Below are 17,699 nucleotides of genomic sequence, written 5' to 3' on the forward strand. Positions count from 1 at the left end.
TTGTCTTACTTCATATAATTTAGACCAATTCAGAGATTTAGGCATGGCATGTCTAATCCCATATAAAACCCATTTCTGATACCGTCTCAGTCTTTCTCTATGTGTTACATTATTTGGATCCCACTGCGGATCCCCAGATGGAAAATTCTGTTCTATTGTTCCACCTGTAATTCCACTCATCACATCCAACTCTGCCTGAGCTTTACCAGCTTTTAATACCGTTTGCTTCTCTGTATCATCTAACACATTATCCAGGATCACCTGTAAATCATTCCAGTCTGGATTCTGTGTTCTAGTTATAGTATCTGCCACCTTGCCCACTTTTTCAGGATCTTCTCTATAATTTCCTGCTGCCTGCTTCCAAGTCATCAAATCCATAGCTGTAAAAGGTACTTTCACATAGACCGGTCCATCACTACCAACTCCCTGTCGCAGGGGAGCTATAGTCTGTGTCTGTTGCCGAGTTCTCCGTGAAACAGGAGTATGAATTACAATCTCCGATAATCTCTCTTCCACATCTCCTGTTCCACTGCTATCCGGTTCAATCGCCTGTTCTCGTGCCCTAGATTCTCGACCCTGATTCCTTTCTCTCCTAAGAGGGGATATATCTAATTCTGGTCCATCATCACTCTCAGTGACAATCTTTTTCTTTAAACAACCTTTCCCGATCTCACAAGTTGAGCAACACCTTTTTACTTTCTTGTTATCAGCAGTTACAGCCATCACAAAATTATCTCCATCAGTTAACTTGCATTCATCCTGCCAGTCTTTTCTCTGTCTCAGGTAAAAGAACAAATCCACGTATGGCATTTCACTCCATTTCCCTTCCCTTTTACAGTATAACATTAACTGCAGAACAGTATTATAATTCAGTGTTCCATTTATGGGCCACTTTTCCTGATTTTCCAATGTATACAGAGGCCACCAATTATTACAATACTCAATCATCTGGCTTTTTGGCAAATCCTCATATAAATCTCCCCAATGTGCCAATAAACATCCCAATGGAGAATTTTTCGGGATTTTATCATTTACAGCAAGATTACGCATGCTTTTACTTTTAAACAACCGAGTTAACTTAGATGCCATGGTATAATCACTCACAGTACAATACACAATTATTCAACTCTGTCTCCCCGATCCGCGGATCCACGCTCCACACTCGCTTTCGTGCTTAATTGCACGTCTCACCCTTACAGCCACACTCACACTTTTCCACAATTGTTACTTCAAACAAAGACATAAAACACAATATTATACACTTCTTAATTCTCTTCTCGATACACAGACACAATAAACAATTCTGTATCAGAAGAAAAACCCCTCCTAACTTCTTGTTAGAGGCACTACCTTAGAGAACACTATAGCATGTAGGTTCTCTTGTTTCCACTTTTGTCCAACCCTGCAATAGCTTTCGCTTATGTCTTACGGGCAGGCGCCTAGGCTTCCTCTTCCACAAGGATCCTTTAGTCCAACCCTGCGCAGCTTTCACCGCGTCTGACAGGCAGACTTACTCAGTGGGACTCAAACCCACTGGTGGGTCTCCAACCCACTCCTTACCATACACTTATTATAGTGGGACTCCTACCCACTTACTACAATTACAAGAAGAAGTGTCTTACCAAAATCCAGGGAACGTCGCGAAGAGCCTTACGGATCGGGGATCGATGGGTGTCCCCGAGAAATCCTCGGTGCCGGCTGGAACCGATCAGGTCCCCGACTCCTCCGGTCTCCTTCCGCGAGGTCCCATCTGGGTCGCCAAAACTGTTACCGAAATCTCGGAATGAAGAACTTATCAACACCAAAGCAGACTTTTCTTTATGGACGGCCGGGTGCGTGAGTGAGTCCCCTCACGATCGACGCACACCATGGTTCAAAATCATACACCTTGTATAGAACTGATTCATACATATTCATTAAATATCCATGCATAATCGTAAGATTTCCCATAAATCATTAACATACTCTCCTCCCATACCCGATTCTGCGCAGTAAAGGTTAGACAGGTCCGGAAATGGGTCTGGGGTACGATTTGGGTAGGTGGTATGTGAGTCGGTGGTCTCGATCTCCCCCTGCCGGAATTACCTGCCACTTGAGGTAACTGTTTCTTGGCCGGCAACTGTGGGTTGCTTCACTCGACTCTCCCCAGTTCACATAAATTCTCATTTTGACATGTTAGTACATCCTCCTAGGTTACATATAAACAATCATCTCAAATCTTAAGTCTGTTATCTAAGTTCTAAACATTCCTACTAGGTGATTCTGACCAATTCCTCCGGCCTTGGTACGGGGCTGTACAGAGGATCTTCTATAGCCGCTTTTTACTATAACTATAAGTTTCATTAAAATATATTTTCTTATCCTCTTATATTTCTATTACATGATTGATTTTATAAAATCAAATAATCAATCAAATAAAGTCAATCAATCTTAACTTCTTAGCAAATCTATAACAGCAGGGGGACCTAAGCCAAAACCTGAGCTAGAATTCAGGCACTTTAGGCTGCTCCAGTGGTTCAAGAAAGGCTTCAGACTGAAAGATCCTGCACTATGCCATCTTAGCAGACTTAAGGAAGAAACTCAGCATCCTGGAGTTCAGCTGTAAGCCTTGTGGTCTCAGTTGCCTTTGCAGCAAGGGGTATGTGTGTTAGCAGTACACTTAGAGCTTATCTGGTTTCAGTAGCGAGGAGGCTGGTTTTCCGTAACTGCTCAGTATGCTTCAGGTGGGGCGTCTTTACAAAGCTGAGCTCTTGGTTTGATGGTGGGAACAGGTGAGTGCTGCTCTCTGGAGACCGTAAAGCCCCGTCTTAACAAGGCGCTGCTGCAGGCGGTGAGCCCTGGAGCACCCCGGTACGGAGCCCTACGTTAGGCGCAGGTGGTGGCTGAGATGCTCTGCCTGCTTGAGGCAGCGCTCGGGTGCGCGTGTCGCTGTCAGCAGGCTGCTGGGGTATCGCTGTCAGCAGGCTGCTCTGCCTTGCTTGGGCTCATACTTCTCAGCTCCTGTGCGGTCGTCTCCGATTGCAGCGATACAGACAGCAGATTTTTCTCTCCGGCTCTGTTTTGTGAGCTTTGTGCCTTCTCTGAATGGATTTCAAAGCTCGTTTAAGTGCATGGGAAGGAATTCAGAAATCATGTTTTATATGCAGCATCACTTTCTGAGGGTGCAAACTGATTGCTAAGTTACAAACCAGCCCAAGGGCTCCGTCAGAAGTTAGAAACCAGCCGCAAAGTTGATCTGCTGAGGGAAGAGAAGGGTCCCGTATCTTCTCGCGGAGCATCTAGTGCTGGTGCCACCCAGCCCGGAGTCAGGGACTGGCTCTGAGGCTGCCTGGAAAGTCCAGGCGAACCGAAGGAATTCTGTACTGACATGGCAACCTCTCCCCAGGCCGTGAGACCAGGCTGCCCCTGCGCATCAAAGGGAGCGGCATAGGGCCCCAGCTGCGCTTCAGCTTTGACCAGCTGGACATCGGGAAGGTTTTTGTTGCGTCAGCCCCCAGCTACGAGGTGAGCAGTGGGGCTTGCTGGGGTTGGGGTGGATCCTGATGGCCCCTGGGGCAGCAGTGAGCTTTGTGCACCTGCTGGATTTCTGGCAACACAGGCAGTTATGTGCACGCATTATTTGATGTAAGTTAAATGTGGGAGTTTTTGCAGAATCTGGATAGTTTTGATGGGGTCTGAAAGGTGTGTATGTTGTCCACAAAGCCCCGATCCCTGCGTTTTGGCAACCTCCCTTTGAGACCAGCTGGGAGGCTTCATGCAGAAAATCCAGCCCTTGACACATGATAGCAACACCGGGTCAAAAAGGTCAGGATCCAGAGGCTTTTGTTTCAGCCCTAGATGCACTGCGCCCTGGTACCCTGGCAGTTAAAAAGCAGCTGGAACAAAGGTGTTGTGTTCCGACTCGAGTCTGTTGCAAACACCTTTCAGTGAAGCGCAACTTGCTGGATCCTGGCGCCGGAGGGAAGCCGGGCAGCCTCCCCGCGCAGAGCTGCCCGCGCAGGCACCGGGAGCGCTGTCCCTGCTGAGCAGCCTCCTGCCACCCTTCAGACCTGGTGCCCCTCTGGCTCTATGAACAGAGCAGGGCAGTTCTGGAAATGAAGCAAAGGAGCTTTCTGGGTATTTGCCTCCCCCCGCCGATGGTGGCAAGTTTTCTCAAAAAAAAACCAACCAAAAAAACCCCCAAGATACAGCAACTGGAGGCGGTAGAAAATGAGGCAGTACATCGTGCCAGACACTTTCAAAAGCTTGACTGTTGCAGGGAAGGACACGTTAAGGTGTTTTCTTGCCAAAATATTGTGCACTGTATGTATGCATTTTTTAATGCTGATTCTTTATTGATTCTATATATATCAATGTGTTGGTTTCATTACTGGAGAAAATGTGAATAAGTAGATGATACTCCAAGTGCTGTATTAAGTAGCCAGACTGGAGGTAAACTTCAGTGTAGGATCCCTAAGTGCAATTTGTAATTAAGGTGTAAAACATATGAGTAGTTTCCAAGTTACCAGTGCAGAATTTGAATACAGGAATGTTTTCAACAGCAGCTGCAAAATTAAAAAAATAAGGGCTGTACCTCTGCTTCTGTCTCAGTTTTTCTGACAGGTTTTGCGAGGACAAAACTTAGGGAAAATAACTGCCAAGCAGGTAGATAAGTCCACAGAAATGGCCGGATTTCACCTGCAGCCTTCGGAAACTGTAGAGCTTTGCTTTGGGTAGGTTTGGTGACCACCAGTGTGCTGATACTCACAGGCAGGTGTGGGCATTTCTTGCTGAATCTCAGCAAATGCTGCAGGATTGTGTAGCTTGTTGGAGCAGTAAATAATGGTAAATTAGTAGATGATGGCTGTGAATATTTATGAAAGAGATTCTTTAGAGCAGGTGGAGCTGCTATGCCCCTCACTCTCATCCTTTCTTGACATGTCTGGTTGAGCAAAGACAAAGAGACTCTCAGATCAAAGAAAAGAACAAAATGCGCCTCACTGACGTACCCTAGCAGAGTCGGGGAGTGCTGCTGAAGCTGGTTATGGGGCTGTCCCGAGGTATTTTCTACATCCAGTAAACTTGCTGGCTGTAACGGGAGCTGAATGTGTTTTGCCCTTGGCAGGACTGGGCTCATCTGGAGCGGGAGCAGTTAGGTGACGATTCGCTGTAATGCTGCGACCGCCCTTTGCTGCTCTTTGGGGCAGGTCTGCATCGCCTTGGTGATGCTGAGCACATCCTCAGCCCTGCAAGTCCAAGCGGACTGCTCTGTGTCAGTGGAATAAACCCAGAGTGACTCTGTTTATGTGAAGTTATCACTGGGGTTTTTTGCATGCAAAAACCCAAAGGCAGAAACTGTCCTGTTGTGTTTTCTTTGGCTTCAGCCAAGCAGCAGCACACAGCTTCTTCTGCCTTTTGTAGAAGTTTAATTAGAAAACAAATCAGCCTTCTGTAAGGAAAGAAGATTCCTCATGTATTTCCATTTTGCTTTCTTGCTGCTGCAGGTGATCCTGTTTAACAAAGGAGTCATTGATGCCCCCTCCAAGTTGGTCCTTCCGGCGACCGCTCTGGGCTCCTGCTTCTCCTTTCTCCCCCAGGAGGGCATCGTTTTACCAGATGTCCTCCAAGTCATCCAGATCTCCTTCAGTTCCACCGCCCTGGGGCAGTTCACAGAAGGATTCCGGTTCAGTGCGGATGGGTCCCCTGAGCCCGTGACCTTGACCGTCAGGTGAGGAGGGTTACAGGAGCCTGGGGGGTGCCTCCACAGTAATTCCCACTGCAGACTCCTCTCCTCGAGATGGCATCTGCCTCCTTGCTTTCTGTCTTGCCTCTGTTCCAAGGACCCCTGTCCAGCCCTTATCTCTCATTCTCCAGCCCCACAACTCAAGCTGTTTGTTTCAAATGCTTTTGAGATGCCCACCCACCGGGGCAAGCCGAGCCTCCCTCTTCAGGGGGGGTTGTGCACTGGATTTAGTTCTCCAGGGAGGGAAAAACTCCCAGTTCTTTTGAGTGGAGATGAGCTGGCTGGTGGGACATGGGGCTGCAGAGGAAGGAACAGCGGTGGGAGTGCAGGTGGTTCCTCTCCTACCTTGTGCTCCTTCCTGCTCTGCGAGGACCCCGATCTCCCTTCAGAAGCACTATTGGAAGATGTGGCTGTTGCCATAAAGACTGCCCTCTTCCCCCGTTCTCTTGCAAGCTGCGCTGTTACCGGCTGTAGCGCACAGGGCTCTGGGCTGGCTGCTTGGCCGAGCCCTCTGGGCAGTCCTTCAGGTCTGACTTCCTTGGGCACAGCTCCTGTGTGCTCAGCAGAAGCGGCAGTTATTTCCCCCCTCGCTGCAAGGCTCACCCTTGGCAGTTTCCCAGTGTGAGACCCAGTTGTGGCTGGTTTGGAGGCAGTTTTCTATTGTCTTTTGGCAAGTGCTATTACGGAAAGCATGTCTGCTCCCTTTGCTCCATCCAGAGTAGGATGCTGGGGCTTGGCAGGTTAAGTCTGATTACGTGAGGTCCTTGGAGAGGGAACCTCATTGCCAGAAGGGATTTGCTACCTAACTTGTTCTCAGGAACGGATTCAGCTCCAGGAATCGAGAATTAGCATGGGATTGAAACTCCTGAAAGTCAGATTTTGAGTGCTTTTTGATTGTGCAGTCAGAAGATGCCCAAACCATAGGTGATCACTCTTTGCTTGGAAACAGACCTGACGAGGTCCTGAACGCTTGTTCTTTTGCTCTTTAGAAAGGGATGCTGGAACTGGGACACGACGGGTGAGGGCAGGTCCCTCCTGCGGGAGGCTGGGGTCTGTTCATGTGTACGAGAGACCCGGTGGCAGTCCTGTGAATAAAACTAGGAGGCACGGGTCACTGTGCTCCTTGATCTGTATTTGTTTTTTTCACCAAGAGGCAGAGCTGGCATTGATTGGCATCAACCATGAAATTAATGAATGTTGTGCAGCTTCAAGTGCTGATTTCAGTGGATGTTGGTGAGTTTTGGAGTTTGGAACCTCTCTGAATTTAGGGATGGGCGGGCTGGTGTGGTGGCTTCAGGACACTCATGTTCGGTGGTGCAAACAGTCTTGCTCTTGGATGTGTCAGCCGGTGCACTGGTAACAAGCTGATACTTTCCTCCAAGATTCCACCATCCACTGTGTAGAACTTGTGCTGCGTTTCTCAGTAGATGTCTGGGGCTCCTGTGGATTCGTGCCTCAAAATCCTGCACGCATAATGGTAGTGTGGAATAAGGTCTGAGGAAGATGTCCATATAGGCCATGGAAAGGCCAGTTCCAGCAAAGAGATACCAAAGCAGGGAACCTGTGGCTGAGAGGGCTAGTTACAATGAACCTGCTTCTGCATGGACAGCTCTGCCCGTCACATGACAGATGGGGAAACTGAGGCACAGAGCCATCACTTGTTCAGGGTCCTTCACTGGGCCAGCAGCAACCTGGGGGTGTACCCTGCCTGCCCTGGTGCCCTGAGCCACCTCAGCAGCCGCCACCTGCTGACCACGTTGCTTTGGCTGCCCCTGTGCACAGGGATGCTGTGCCGAGCGCAGGGGTGACGGGTTGATTTGAAACCCACCGTGCTGCTGAGACCAGCTTCTATCCGTCCCGGTGGTAACGAAAGCCGAACACTTTGCAGTTCTTTTTAACCAAGCCAGTTCCTCCTCTGCCTTTGTCCTTACAGGGGCTGTGTCATCGGACCGACTTTCCCTTTCCATGTACCTTCCCTCCATTCGGCGACGTCTCCTTTGGTGAGTGTGCCCTGGGCTTGGACCGCTGGTGGGGAGGTCTGTGCCTTACTGAAATGAAGCGCTTTGGGAGCGTCTGTCACTTGTGTTCCTCCACAGCAGCCTTCAGGGTGTTAGAACCAGGGCTGCCGCTTGCTCAGGTGGTATTTTGCTGCCGTGAGATCAAACAGGACCAAAGGAATAGAAAGTCAGTATTTTCCTGGTGCCCTCAGAGCCTGCTCAGCCCCAACCTCCCAATCCTTGGCGGCAGAATGATGGTGAAAGCCCTTGTCCCAGAAGGGCCCAGGGGATGGGGCTGCAGGAGAAGGGAGCTGGAGCCACACGCTAGCCTGTGGCTGCTCAGGGTGAACGTTCCTGTTGCAAGGCGAGGACACCACTTACCCACTTGACCTTTAGTGTGAGCTGTTAATTTGTGCTGTGAGGGCTCCTCGTTATCACCTGCCCGGTAATAAGCCCAGGCAGTAGCTCGGCATTGGTTTGGGCAGTGATGTCTCCAGAGATGTGGGCTCCTTCTCCTTCCCCAGCCGAAGCACTGCTCCACTGACGGAGCCGGTGGCTGAGCACCCAGAGCATCTCCACTGAAATGCAGATTCTGATTCTCCATCTCGAGTCTCAGAGAAAAGGCTTTGTACTGAGATGGTCTAAAGTTTACATGTGAAATCAATTGGGGTTTGATTGAAGGGCCATGATCATTCTGTGCCCAGGATGCCCCTGTGGTTTCATGCGGTTCGTGGACTTTCTAGGAAATCTCAGTACTTTCCCTGAGCCACTTCCCCCTCTCCCTGCATCACCACTCGGCCACTTCTCTGCTTCCTTTTGAATAAATAGACCCACAAGAAACGCACCGGCAGAAATGCGGTTGTGTAATAGGAGGTTCATCCTACTTTAATCTGATTTCATTAACAAGGCCTTTTCAGCTGAAGGCAGCTATTGTATTTTTGCTTCTTGTCACTGTGCTGCTGGCTGTTGTCTGCATCTGGTGACTTCGGTCCCATTTGGGGCTGTGCAGTGGGTCAGTCGGTGCATGTCCTTTCTGTGCCCCACCCCCGCCTCCCTGCCGGAGTAATTGCTGGCGGTGGGCAATGGTCACTGCTGCTGGGCACAGAGGAACTATCTGCTGTGTCTGCGGGTGGTTTTCCTCCCTGTCTTTATTCAAATAGCACTTGGTAAGCAGGGCATGGGAGGTGTCTTCTGGCAGAGCTGGTGTCCGCTCCAGACCAAGCTGCGGGCTGGTGTCCTGCCTCTGCAGAACAGCCACCCCCTCACCCAGTGTGGTTGTACCACTGGTTTTCCGTTGTGGAAAGCAAGTGTCAGAGCTGAAGTGATGTCAGGCTTTGTGGGCAGTAATCAAAGGCAGTGTGGATGTGATGTCCCCGTTTGTTAGGTAAGGTGAGACACAGTTCCTGCTCATTTCTAAGGAAGCATCAGGTTTGCCTGCAGTGAGGTGGGCCGAGTTGTCATGTGCTCAGTCTGGTTGCCCAGAAACAGGAGATGCCTTAAGGGTCCTGCCTAGAGAAACTGCATTAGAGTGCAACGCATCATGTTGTAGTGCCCGGTCTCATCCTTTCTTTTCCTTACATGACAATGCCCTACTTTCGTATATTGAAAACTGGGGGAATGTTCATGGAGTTAATGGGGGATTTTACAGACTGAATTTTCAGAATAAATGCTCTGTCTGGGTGCACACTGATCAGTGAGAAAGAGTTGGGGCTGGTTTGGGGGCAGGTGAGAGAGCTCCTCAGAGGTAGAGACAGCTCTTCAGCACCAACGGCACTGCCCATTGCCAAGGAAGCAAGCTGTGCCATCCATGGAAAAAGCAACTTCAGTCACAACTCACTCCTCCCTGAGCTTCTCCATTACCTCTCATTCACACTGAAAAGAGATAAACAACAAGCACCGGTCTATCCTAACAGGAGAGTCACACCAGGAATCACGGGATAGCCGGGGACTTGACTGATATTTGTCTCACCTTCCCAGGCTTTCCTCGCACCCTGCCGTGTCGCCTGACTAACACCTCCTTGGTTCCCATGACTTTCAACCTTCGCATCCCTGGCGAAGGCTCAGGACAGCGCAGCGTCACCAGTTTTGCTCAGATATCAGACAACACTTGCCCGTCCTGGAGAAAGGGAGCCCAACATCACATCAAGCCAACTGAATTCACCATAATGCCCTGCAAGGGGACCATCCGCTCCCAAGGAGCCCTGGGTATCCAGCTATGGCACGAGCCCGGCCATACGTGCTTCAGCAGGTGGAGCTGAAGCTTCACTGGTGCGCAGGAGGGCTGTAGTGCTGCTGGCTTTGGGCATAACGCAAGTAAGAGATCGGTGTTCGTGTTAGGTTTTTGTGAGCTGGGGTACTCTGGGGCGGAGCACCGTTTTGTTTCCAAAGTTGTAAGCCAAGGATCATGTACCCTACGGTCAAGCACAGAAGCCATGCGTGTGTGTCTGAGCTGCTTAGAGCAATTTGATTTAAAGTGGGCCGAGGAAGGATGGGGACAGAAGGTGACTGTTAAAAGAAAGATGTCATTGCATAAAGCAGTTTGCTATTCTTCCCGGTCTTATCTTTCCTCTCGTGTGGAGCAGAATGGTTGCATCCACTGCAACGAGGACTGGAAAAGCTCCAGCAGCCATGAGCTGCACAGCTGCTGCTGGGCCACGTTTTGCCCTCGGCTTCCCACTGTAAAGCTGGACTCATTCTGTGAAAGTCAACAGATTTCCTCTGGATTTATGCTGTTGTAGTCGAGAGTAAAAATTGGTCCCAGTGGCAAGTAGAACATGAATTGTGCTTTAATTTAGCTTACATATGCCCTGGTATGCAAGGCGTACTTAATAAATCGGATATCGCCAGAAGAGTTTTGTTACTCGGAAAGACAGTGGTCTACACGTGGACCAGCAGGAGAACTAAGGCAAAATATCGCTCCCTTTCCTGACCGTGGGTGAGAGCCAGAGGACACCATGCGTGGCTGACGGCTTCTGGCAGTGATTAAGTATTTGACGCTCTTCTCCTCTACCAGGTCACCCTGTGTTCCAGCACGGTGAGGCGATACGAGCTGGCGCTGGTGGTGGGCGTGGATGGTGTTGGCCAGGAGGTGTTGGCGTGCCTCTCACAGCCAGGTACCGGCGCTTTCCTTGCAGCTGGCCACCTTTCCCCGCGTACCCATGCCCAGCACGCTGCCTGGCGTGGGGTGTCCTGGCTTCAGCTCCAAATGAGAAATGTTGCTTAACGAGCTAGTTCTGCCCAGCTCGCTGTGAGCACAGCCGTGCTTTGAAAGCAGCCCATGTTGAGAGGCACCTGTGCTCAGTGCTCAGGGCCATGCCTCTGTCTTTTTTTTTTTTGGTTTATTTTATTTTTAAGGGAGCAGTGATTATATTCACTATTGGCCTGTTGTCTGGGACTTGAGGAGTAATGAATCTCCAAAGGACTGCCCCTGCTTCTCCCTGCAAGCGGTGGGCTTGTGCTGGGTTGGCCCAAAATGCAGCATTTGTTTGGAAGGCGGCAAGCAGCCTGCTGAAAGCTGGGGTCTGGCTCAGTTAATGAAGGCGTGTGCAAATGGGAAAGGGGCTTACGGCAGGAGTGGTGAGGGGAAACTAGTCCTTGGTGTGGCAGGTGAGCTCAGGTTTCTCTGGTTCTCTTGAGCATGAACGTTCCCAGACTTAAGCCAAAAGCTGCAGCCACGTTCAATGCCGTTGCACCGCAGCGGGTGCCAGTTTAATGACGAGAGGGACGCAGTTCGCTGGTGCTGTTCCCTCTCCCCGGCAGAGTCACCCACTGGGTGCCTGGGCTGCAATTTTGTAAAACGAGTGGGAATGGGAAGAGTCAGTGTGTGGGCTGGTGTGTGGAGGACCCAGGCAGCTGCAGGAGCTGGGAGAGGCTGGTCACCCACTGCGAGAGGCAGGCGGTGCTGGTGCCCTCCATCGCGGGGGCAAGCGGCTGAGGTTTCAGGCAGGGCGAGAGCGGTACGGGAGAGGAGGGAGTTGCTTTTACTGAGATGCGGGAGTCTTGTTTTCCTTGAGCTTTGGGGAGCGCTGGTCCTCAGTGGGAAGGCTCCCGCAGAGCTCGTGCCTTGCTGGGACTGTGGGAGGGTCCTTGCCGGCCTCCTGGGGCAAGGGAGGGGCAAAGCTTGATGAGAGAGCACTGGGGCAGGGCACTGGGCAGCCTCTGCCACGGGAGTCTGGGGCTGCCCCTCCTTTACAAGAGGCTGTTGAGTAAGAAGAAGTTAGAGGTGATCGATTGCCGTAGAGGTAGGAAATGTCTATCTGGCAGAGACAAATGCGTTGTGTCTGTTTCATGCTGTTTGGGGAGTAAACAACTTCTACATTCTCTCAGTGTCTCTAATTCCCTTTGGTCATCTCTTCACCCGGATGTGTCGTTCCTCCACTGCCCGTGCTCAGCCCTGTTCTGACATTTGGACGGTGCTTTCTGAAGTTCCCTTGCGAGTGGATGCTGACCCTTGTGAACGACAGCGATCTTCCAGGCTGCTATGGAGTCCTTCCTCAGGCTTGGCGTCGTGTTCGCCTCCTGCCCTCAAACGTCGTTATCGAGGGGTTTGTTAGGAAAAAAACGGGGTTTGGATAAGACCTTGCTGTTTTATATTCAAACCTAAAGTTTTGGAGAGAACGGGAAGCTACCTGAATATGAACTTCAGGAGCGGTTTGAACTCTTCAGAAAGCAGTTTTGTTCTAGTCTTTGGGGTGCTTTCATGCAGGAGAACTTGGAGGGTTGTGAAAAGCTGCTGCAAGGAGGCCGCCAGCACCGGAGTGGGCGTTTGCGAGTGCAGCAGCTTTTGGACCCTGTGAGGATGCTAATTAGGCCCATACAAATCTTGCTCCTTGTGTTGTGCCTTTCTGCTTTCTCCTAGGGATTTTTAAAAATGTGGGTGAATTGCCGTTGTGGTGGATGTTAAGAAGCTTGGAGTTTCCTCAGAGGTCACTCTGAAGTTGTCTTTGATTCTGTCCCTTATAGGAGCACAAGGAGGATGCTGCTGTGTGGTACTCCAGCCCTGTGCCGTGTGGGATTATCCAGCCTCACAGCTCGGTAGAGATCCCGTTGACGCTGGAAGCCCAGGCGATAGGAAGGCAGGACACTGTGGCTAGTGTCTCAGTGTTTGGGAATGAAAGATACCCGCTGGTGAGTGCTAGGCGAGACGCGTGCCTTTGTGTGACTCATCTTGGTGGGGCATAAAGTGTACAGGGGTTCTGCCAGGGAAAAGGAGAACGTGACAATACGTGGCTGGTGCGGACACGGAAAGAAGGGATTCATGGCATAAGTAGCAGCTAATGCCTAGAGAAGGGTGGTGTCCTCTTAGGTGGAAATCTAAGTGTCTGAGATGGTGTTTAATTACGGACGTGTGAGGCGGGATAACAAGCCCAGTCTGAAACCCAGAGCAATTCCTGGGTCTCTCGCTCTCCTGCGTTACGAGATGAGCAGCAACCGCTGCTTCATTAGAACTCTTGTTCGGGAGCGCACGGGGACATCGCTGAATACCACTAAAGCAAGAGCGGTGTAAGAGACCGTGCTGAAATGATGATTTCTGTAAAGCTGGATTTAAGCTTTCCTGAAAGTCAGGTCCATCCCGCCTGAGAAATATCCATCATATCTCTTTGCCAAAAGCCCCAGCCAAAGACGCATGAGACTCCACACTGCTTGCATCTGGAGCACAAGCTTTTTTTTCTTTTCTTTTTTTTTCCCTACCAAGCTTGAAAAGGGGTGAGGCAAAGCATTCCTGGACTAAAGGCTCCTACAGGACATTTGCGTTCAGGCATATACAGCAGCAACAACAAAGTGTAGGCAAGAGAACGTTGTATCTGGTGTCCTGGCTTCCACTGGCTGAAATCGAGAACAAATTTAGTTAATTAAACTTTAATTTAAAAGGATACTAACTTTTGAAGCAGCTGTTTTAAAATGTCTTGTCCTCTCTCTGAGCACGGAAGGGGATATCAGAGGATTCCCGAGAACGTGAAGCTTTCTGTAACAGAAAGGAAGGCTGACATTTTGAAAACAATTGCAGGGATATAAACTTTTTATAAACCGAATTGAAACGATGATGCCAAATCCCTTGGATGCCACTGGTCATCTCAACCCTGGCTGCTGGGGATGTGCATGTAAACCAGTCAACAGCAAGGCCAGGCAATGCAGGCTTTGCAGGGAAGTCTCAAGTTTGACAAAACAGTTGCTTGCAAACAGAAGGCATGCTTCCCCGAAAGAGGAGGGTTTCTCCCCACTGGAATAACCAGTTGTTTAAATGTCAGCTGGATTTTGAACTACAGGTACCTTGAAAAGCTTTTACGCTTGGGCTAACAATTTATAAATTGAAAGTTGACCTTACCTTAATCTTTTCTGTTTGGACGTGAACGTGTCAATGTTTTGCCCAAAGGGCGAGCATTTCAGCTGGAGAAGCGTAGCTGTGCCTAAAGAAAGGACTAGATGCGTTGCATTTTCTATAGGTCTGTCTTCTGGTTGCAGTGCAGTTCCAGTAGTTCCCTGGTAGCTGACGCACCCAAAGCTTTCTGGGCTGGCAGAAGAGCTGGCTGTCTTGTTACGTGTCCTGCGCTGGTGGCAGATCCTACCCGTACGGCTGCAAGTCTGACCTTGGGAATCGCTGCAGTGTGTTCCAGTAGAACTTCAAAGCTCGTTCTTGCCTTAGGCTGGGGTGCCCAGTGTCGATGCCTGGTCTTTACCACCGTTTCAGGCAGAACGTGGTACAGATCTTTCATCCAGGCTGTGCAGAGTCCCTCCACAGCTCCGTTGTCGGGTATTTTGTTTGCAGGTGAACGCGTGCCAGCTCCAGTCTGGCGTGTGTCATCTGCATGAAGGAGCTGGTAAATCCCAGCGCTGGCGTTACTGGTGGCAGAGCTGCCATCGCTTGTTGCTGCCTTTCCCTGTGCCATGTTGCCTGTAACGCTGTTGCATGGCATTTTCCTTGTCCCTTTTAGAACCCTGTAGATGAAGGGGTAGCGTTTCTGAAGCCCTCTCCTTGGTGGTGAGGATGCGTGGTGTTAGTACACAGGCTGACAGAAGGCAGCTCTCCTGGGCATCCTCCAGATGTTGTTCCGCTCATCCCCAAAGGGCTCTGCCCTGCCTTTGCTGCTGCTGTCCCGCTGTCACCGGGAAGCTGAGCTGGCTGGCGAGGCGCAGCTCTTCCCTGCAGCTCCTCCTTCCTGGGAGCTTTGGGCAGCATCGCCCAGACATGCATCATCGTGCATGGCTTCAGTTCCTTATTTTGGAGGCCCCAGCCTTGGTAGGTGAGGTTTTTGGCTCTTAGTTGCACGCAGCAGTGCCCTGCCAAGGGATGAGCATTTCTGGATGCTGCTGCTTCTGGCTGAGTTGGGCTGGTGATTCTGACAGCGGTCAATACCACTTCCTTGAGCCAGACATCATTAAAGGTTTTACATCGTGGAAGCTGGTTTCTTTTTCGGTTAAATCGTACTCTGTGCCCTCCAGTGAATCATACGGCGTCTGGTCAGTGTTGGGAGTTCTATGCATTCAGATCCTGTTGAAGTGTTGAGGTGTTTGGAACCAGTGAAATCCACCGCAAGAGTGGACAAATTCTCGTTGTTTTTAATGATGTGGGAAGGTGGTTTAGCAAAGGGATCTGTGTTCCTCCTCCAGTAGTCTGTGCCAGTTCTGCAAGGAGAAAGCTTTTGGTTCTGACTGTCAAGAGAAAAAACACCACTTGAATGATGTAATGAATAATTAATGCCTGTTATTCATGCCATACCAGGAATACACATAAGCACACATCAGAGGCCATAACTTGCACGATCTCTGCTCTGAAGAGCCTGCTTCGCTTCTGGCTTGTGCTGGTTTTCAGAGGTGCATTTTTGGGAATGTCAGAGAAGTAACTGTCCAAGTGTCGCTGTGCAGCAGCAGCGGTCAGGGAGGTTTGGGGCAAGGCTGAGCGGCAGAAGGAGCGGGAGCAGGCACAAGGCAGAGAAAGGAGAGCTAACTGTGGAGGAGGTCTGGAAAGGAGAGCGTGGGACCCAGGGTTTCTCTGTCCCCTGAGAACGGGAGCTTGTGGCTTTCAGATGGGGTCACTCCCGAGCCTGCACTTGCCCCAGGCCTTCTGTGTCAGCCTTGCAACACTGAAAACTTCCAACAGCCGTACTTATCGCCCAGTCGAGGAGGACACTTAGAGCTGTCTCATATTTTTTAACTTCCCCTGCTTTTCTTTTTTCTTTCCTACCTGCTTCCTGGAGCAGAATATCTGTTTAGTGAGCATTGGAGAAGAACGGGTTGTCTACGTGCATCTGAGTGAGATAAATTCCAGCAGTATTGAAGTTCTACAAGATGCGTCCAAAACTCTCCACCTCTCCAATCAGGCTGTCATCCCTGCTTCCTTCTGTGTAGAGATGGTAAGTATCTGTGGGGCTATTTCCCAATGAAAATTGACTGGTCTGTAGCAGCCTGTGGCCTGATTTTTACATGCAACGTTCCCATATTGCTGTCTCGGAGAGAAAGCAAGATATTCCGTCCCAACGCAGCGAGAGGAGCCTGGCTCTGGGGGCAGTTTTAGCTGGGGCACCCCTCAGTAAAATAGACAGCTTGCATAGATGTTTGTGCAGAAATGAGTCTGGATCATCTTTACAAGTTTTCCCTCTGTTTTCTGGGTGGTATTTAACGGAGAGTCGTGTCTTTGGAGCTCTGAGATCAAGAGGCCCCTGTGGCCCTTTGCTCCTGGAAGGGCATGGATTTCCCGACGCTTTCCCCATTAGGTCTGCGTTTGCTTTGTGTCAGACTGCTGTTTGTGACAGAGTCTGGGGTGTGAAGTTTGTCCTCAGCCTGCCTGTGGTGAGGTGAGTTTCACACCTGCTGGGCGCCCAACCAGCTGTGGTGTTGCACAAAAAGATAACGGTAAGGGTTGTGTAGCTACAGAGCGTGTGGGCTCCGTCGCGTTGCAGGGCATCTCCGGGGGCCAGCCGCAGGGAAAGGCCGTTGAACTGATGGAGGCTGCAGCTGACAAGCTGCGTGGCAGGAGGCGGTTGGGTCGCTGCCCTGGCAGGGGGGGGCAGGGCTGGTGCAGCCAGGGAGGGCTCCTGTGCGGACGCTGGGTGGGCTGTGCCGCTCACTGGAGGTGGGATCTGTGAGGGGCTTAAAAACAGGGTTGGGAGGAGGTTTGTTCTGCTCCACGCTAGGTGGGCTGGATTTGTGGAGCTGGTTCACCCAGGCCTGGCTCTGTGGGCTTGGTTGGGTCTGCGGGTAAAGCATCAGGCAGCGTGCGAGAGGCCAGGCTCAGCCTCCTGGGCCAAGGGGGAGGGGGGCGAATTTCCTCCTTGCTGCTTTTCCAGCTGTTTGGGGGACAACAGTAACCTCCAAGTGGGGGAGGGATTCCCAGGGCAGCTTTCTTTGAATCCACCATGAAAACCCGCTTTCCATCTGTGGCGAGAGCAAGCCACCAGGGATGGCTGGTACTGGTGTTGAAATGATGGGTTTGCATGCCTGTCGCAGGCAGTGACCCGCAGAGCTGTTCGGGTCCTGCTGTCCCGGTGCAATGCCTCCCTCCTCCCCGGGCAGCTCGCGGTGTAGCCGGGGGGCTTGCAGGGTACATCTGCCCCTCCGTTGCCTCAGGGCCCTAACCCATGGGACTGGGCAATAAAGCCTGTCGTGCTTCACCGCCATCTCTGCCAGTCCTGGGGCTGATCAGTCACTAGAGCAGTAACACGAGGCGGCTCAGGGACGGTTTCTTTCCCTGCAATAAAGACGGGCTCTGCTTGAGCAGTGGCTTGGACCAGATGGTCTCCAGAGGTCTCGCCAGCCCCAGCCGCTCTGTGACTCTGTGTGTGTGATGATCCCCCCTGCTGACTCCACGGGGCTGAGTTCCCCCATGGTGAGCATCTCTGCTTTTCAGGGCAGCTGCTGCTCTCATGGAGACGTGCCAGGAGGCAGGTCCTGGGAACCTGCTCCATCAGCCGCTTCACCAAAGGCTCTTCAGACAGACTCCGGGCACGGTGCTGCTGAGGCTGCCTGATGGGAGCAGCGCGGGC

General features: G+C 51.0%; 1 pseudogene; it reads left to right on the forward strand.

Moving 5' to 3' along the window:
- LOC129785692 (hydrocephalus-inducing protein homolog) overlaps window positions 1-17,241 on the forward strand; it is a 67,198-nt pseudogene extending 49,957 nt beyond the window's left edge.
- Window positions 17,242-17,699: the final 458 nt, after the last annotated feature.

This window comes from Falco peregrinus, chromosome 14 (assembly GCF_023634155.1).
Source record: "Falco peregrinus isolate bFalPer1 chromosome 14, bFalPer1.pri, whole genome shotgun sequence".
Lineage (NCBI taxonomy): Eukaryota > Metazoa > Chordata > Aves > Falconiformes > Falconidae > Falco > Falco peregrinus.